Below are 6,000 nucleotides of genomic sequence, written 5' to 3' on the forward strand. Positions count from 1 at the left end.
ATGACAAAAATCAGCCAGGAAAGATAGCAAAAACCTTCTGAAAAGCAAAGCTAGGCATAATTCCTGTAAAGCAGAAAAATCACCCATATTTCAACCTCCATACAAGCAATCCTTGACTTAAACGACCATTGTGCAGCTTGCCAGTTACAGTCATAAGGCGTGACTATCCATGAAACAGGTCCTCAATCTACAATCCAATCTTTGGAGCTATTTTTTTTTTTTTACGTGATCGTTAAGCAAATGAGGCAGTTGTTAGCAAACCCATTGTTTGCTATGGGATGGCCTTGCCGAAAATTGAAAGTAAATGCTGCTTTTTGGCAAAAATGTCTGCAGCAGTGGTGGGTTCCTACCAGTTCTGGTTCGGCCAAACTGCTAGTAACTTGGCGGCCTGGATCACTGGAACTGGCAATGACCCGGGCCTGCCATGCCCCCGAACCCGTAGGCACCGCCATCTTGCTTTTGTAGAGCTGTTGTAGTGCCCATACATCCCTGAGCAAACCTGCTGGAACCCACACCTGGTCTGTAGAATGCTGTAAACAGCCCTAGATGCAGTCATGTGACCATGGGGCGGGACAGGGCAGCCATTAGAATTTAGGTCATAAGTTCATTGGGGAGGAGAAGTTCATTGGGGAGGAGAACAGAGGTGGGTTGCTAAATCTTTTTACTACCAGTTCGGGCGTGCTCCCGCACTCGTTTATGTGCGTGTGTGTGTGTGACACTTCTGTGCATGCGCAGAAACTTCCTGGCAGGTGGGGGAGCCTCCCCCGCTGCTACTACTGGTTCAACTGATCCGGGCCAAACCGGCAGCAACCCACCTCTGGAGGAGACCATCATAACTTCAAATGGTCACTAAGTGAGTTGTTGTAAATCAAGGATTGCCTATATGTTGCAAGGATTCTATCCACCCTGTTCAGAGACTAAACAGATAATTAAGCCGCTGCATTTGATTGGATAACCGCAATTGCTTTGTTTGATCTGGAAAGCAACCCTGGAAACTTCAGCTGATGCCAATTTTCAGCCAGTAAAACTGGGCTGGTAATCCCATTAACTTTTCCCTCATTTGCATTAGCTTCCCTAATCGTTTCAGGGCACTACTCAAGATTCATGACTATTTACTCAGTGATTATTTAAATTGGTTATTATAGCCACCCAACGCCGATGGACTCAGGGCAGCAGACAAAACATGCAAACAGTAAAAACAATTTAAAACATAAAACCACACAGACTGCCCAGATTAAAGTGATCATAAGGGCAATAAGAAACACGGGATATTCTAATTTATTGTAAGGCGCCCACAGTTACCGGGTGGCAAGATTAGCAGCTAATAATTGAATTGCATTGAGAAGCAGGCATTGCCACAGGTTTTTATCTCTCCCAATTCAGTGGAATCCTCAAAACTTCAGAGGGACTCAGGACAGCCTACAGAGTTGCCCTTGCATTGCCCCATGGGAGTTTGACAACCATTCAGAATGCTGAGCATCTCAGCAGCTTTTCCCTTTTCCCCCAGGACTTCAAACATGTGATCCCGTCCACCATTAAAAACCATCTTTCCAAATAGCCGCCATGTTTCCAGTGTCTTTCTCCCCGCTTGGAACTGAAGCCAGAAGGACATTTCTTCCAACAGAACCCTTCTGGCCACAGCTGCCACCTGTTCCTTGAGCAATAGCCATGAGTCCAGAATAACCCCCAAATCACACAGTGATCTCAAAATGGTGCCCTAAGACCAATAATAGACTCTTCTCAATCTAAATAGAACATACTCAGTGTCAGGCCTGCAGCCATCTTTTCTTTTGGATCTTTGGCCTGCCACACCTTCTATTGTTCTACTATGCATTTTCTATTGTGGGAAACTGGGAGGGGGGAATTGTAAGAAGTGAGATGTTATGTAGCCATAACAAAATTATTTCTAGAAAGCCAAGGTCATCCTTTGTCTTTGCACCTCTGCACCTGACTGGAATTGGACGGGTGGAATTGCCAGCATGGCAGTGGAAGTTTGGACCATGTGATGGACTTGTGGGTGTGGGGGCAAGATCATGAACTTTCAACTAGGTGGGAAAAACCGGGAAGCTTTCAGATTCGGGTTTTCCCAGATGTGCCAACATGGAACTTTTAATAAATTGGAATTTGGAGCAATACTTTGCCTTGGACTCTGATTTACTTTTGGATGCTATTTGGAAGCCTAACACTCACCCTTTGAACCAGATCTACATACTGTCCCCAAACATGGATGCAGGTTCCAGAGTCTCTTCAAAAATTGCTATATGGAATTGCTCCTTCCGATATGGCATAAGGAGAGCAGTCATAATTTTATCTTCCTTCAGTTCAGGGAAGTGTCTCTTGGCACTCAGTGCAAGCCATCTAAGCAACCCTTGGCACACAAAGGATTGTGCGGCCAGTTCTAAAGGGTACGTTTGAAAAACAGGCTGTTCCTATGTGACCCAACTCTCCTGAAGCAGCACAGACTGCAAATTCTTTTCCTAAAGAGGCTTCACTGTTTCCTTCCCTTTGCACCAAACCTAATTTGTCAAAAATGTAAAGACAGTGCTACTCTTGGGCAGCATGCACCTCCGTTCTGTGCCAGTATTATTTTCAAAAGTGAAAGCAAAACAATAACAAACAGATCTTGTTTAAGATTATTTTGTTATGAGCAAGATCAGCCTTCAAGAGTTTCATAAGTTTTTGTATGTTTTATGTGTTTGTAGATAGAATAGAATAGAATAGAATAGAATAGAATAGAGAGTTGGAAGGGACCTTGGAGGTCTTCTAGTTCAACTCCCTGCTTAGGCAGGAAACCCTACACCACTTCAGACAAATGGTTGTCCAATCTCTTCTTAAAGACTTCCAGTGATGGAGCATTCACAACTTCTGGAGGCAAGTTGTTCCACTGGTTAATTGTTCTAACTGTCAGGAAATTTCTCCTTAGTTCTAGGTTGCTTCTCTCTTTGGTTAGTTGGAGTTTGGAGTTTATTCAATTTGTAGGCCGCCCTATTCCCCGAAGGGACTCAGGGAGCCTGAACAAAAGCTAAGGGAGGGGAAATTACAAAAAGTAAGACAAAAACTATCAGACAATACGAACAATTTTAAAGCACAACAGACACAGCAAATTCGAGTAGGGGGGGGGGACTCAATCCCAGGCTTGCTGGGACAGCCAGGTCTTCACGGCCATCCGGAAGGCCCGAAGGGTGGAGAGGGTCCGAATCTCCACGGGGAGATCGTTCCAAAGGGCCAGGGCAGCCACAGAGAAGGCCCTCCTCCGTGTAGTCGCCAGCCGACATTGGCCGGCAGATGGAATACGGAGGAGGCCTAATCTGTGGGATCGAATGGGTCTGTGGGAGGTAATCGGCAGAAGGCGGTCTCTCAAGTACCCAGGTCCAATACCATGTAGGGCTTTATAAGTAATAACTAGCACCCTGAAGCGTATCCGTAGACCAATAGATAGCCAGTGCAGCTCGCGGAGGATAGGTGTAACATGGGTGTACCGGGGTGCACCTACAATCGCTCGCACGGCTGCATTCTGGACCAGCTGGAGTCTCCGAACACTCTTCAAGGGCTGCCCCATGTAGAGCGCATTGCAGTAGTCCAGTCTTGGACTGGACTTCCATCCATTGCTTCTTGTTCTACCCTCAGGTGCCTTGGAGAATAGTTTGACTCCCTCTTCTTTCTGGCAACTCCTGAGATATCAGAACACTGCTATCAGGCCACCCCTAGTCCTTCTTTTCATTAAACTAGACATACCCAGTTCCTGCAAGTTCTATGTGAGCCTCTCCGCCCTCATACCAGTAAAACATAGATTGATCCATAGCAGAAAATGTGGTGTTACTAGATTCTCTTTGGCTAGTTTCACAATGTCACAAGAACGGAGTCAGTTCATCCTGGTGCCAAAAGTACAACAAGCCAACATTTTAAAAAAGCACATCCTTAAGGACATTTCTTGATCCTAATATCTTGTTTAACTTCTGCATCCAGCCAAATGTTTTTTTTTACTTTGTAGCTTTCTTTTAGGCACCAATTACTGTCATATAAACCAATACAATTTGTGTAGCTGCACTACCTACTATTTTTCAAGTTGAAGGCCTTTTATGGTCTATAGGAAATTGGTTTTTTTTCCTGCATTGGACCGGAAGGCCAAAAGGTATTATGCAATCAGGTTTGCTAGGGCAGACCAGACCAACAACTCAGCTACAGCGGAAGGCGAAAATTATTTCTGTTGTGATTAGCTGTATAATAACAAAATCTTACAAGTTTCTGTTATGTTGCCTCCTCCCCATTCTTATACTTTAGTGCAGTGCTCTCCAGTGGTTTAGACACCAGAGGCTGGTTTTGTGGGAGACAATTTTCCCATGAACATTGATGGTGCAGTGGTTGGAATGTAATATTGCAGGCTAATTCAGCTCACTGCCAGGAGTTCAATCCTCACTGGCTCAAGGTTGACTCAGCCTTCCATCCTTCCGAGGATGGTAAAGTAGGGACCCGGATTGTTGGGGGCAATAAGCTGACTCTGTAAACTGCTTAGAGAGGGTGGTAACTATGGTGTTATATAAGTCTAAGTGCTGTTGTTATTGCTATGGTTGCTCTGGACTAAAAAATAAAATTGTTTCAGCCTCTTTTGTCTAGCTAACAGTTGTTGCATAATTCTGTCAAGGATATCTTCCTTATTCTTTATACATACAAACTGCTAAAATTTAAAATGGACCATTCAGGATTCTCCTGAAGTTGTAACATATCCGTTCAAAAAAATAGGCAAGTTCTCCAAAGGTCTAGGTTTTAATTGCAGATATGATTAATTGCAATTAATTTTCTTTAGAAAATTATCTAAATACTTTAGAACTATCTAAAGTAGCCTTTCTGAACCTTTTTATTCTGGGGAATCCTTGAAATTATTTTCAAATCTCAGAGGAAAAAAAGCATCTGTTGAAAGCTGAACTGTCTCATGTAAAAATTTCCAACTACTGCAAGAGATAGTATTGCATGGTATACAGATATATATATATATACTTTAAAGTCACAACCCCTGGTATGCCCAAGTATGGGAGGAAGGTCACACTTCCACTCTCTGTCATTAGGCTTGTCACAAGAGACCATCCAGACAGAAACCCAATATTTTTTACTGTTGCCTTTTTTGTTACATTTGTTATATTTATGCTGATAAATAAATAAAGGGAGACTAGTATAGATCTATTTCAAGCTATTTAGCTCTCATCAGCTAGCCATACCCAAGTTTTTGAGAGCTAAATAGCTTGAAATATAGTGGAAGTGTGACCTTCCTCCCATACTTGGGCATACCAGGGGTTGTGACTTTAAAGTATATACCTCCCACCCTGGCTGGCTGATAAAGGAGTCGTTCTCTGTAGCTCAAATGGTTAACTCCCTGCCTGGGAGGCAATAGAGCACAGGTTCGATTCCCAAAAACTTGGGTATGGCTAGCTGATGAGAGCTAAATAGCTTGAAATAGATCTATACTAGTCTCCCTTTATTTATTTATCAGCATAAATATAACATATATATATATATATATATATATGTGTGTGTGTGTGTGTGTGTGTGTGTGTGTGTGTGTGTGTGTGTATATATGTATACGTATGTATGTATGTTTTCATAGATTTTCACGGGTGTAGGTATGCTGGTCTTGTTGTATTCGGGTCTTTTCCCATGTAAGATTGAGATTGTCTTGGCAACATTTCGGTGAGGTCTCATTTGTCATCCTCAGGCTAGTGTTTTCGGCTTAAAGCATGACCGGAGTTGCCGTCTTTCTATAAATCTTGGTGGGGGTGTGTGGAGTGCTAGCTTGGTTTCAGCAAGTGGATTGATTGGATGTGTAGCTGTATCATGATTGGTAGATTGGTGCTGATTGGTGCTGGCTGTGGGTCCATTGTTGTTTTGTGTTGTAACGGCCTACGTGGTGGGTGGGGCTCATTTGTTTACCAGGACTGGTTTCCAGATGTCTGGTAGGCGGGAGGTATCATCATGTTTATTCAGGTTGTGGGGGTGTTTCTCTATTTT

Source organism: Thamnophis elegans, chromosome 8 (genome assembly GCF_009769535.1).
Source record: "Thamnophis elegans isolate rThaEle1 chromosome 8, rThaEle1.pri, whole genome shotgun sequence".
NCBI lineage: Eukaryota > Metazoa > Chordata > Lepidosauria > Squamata > Colubridae > Thamnophis > Thamnophis elegans.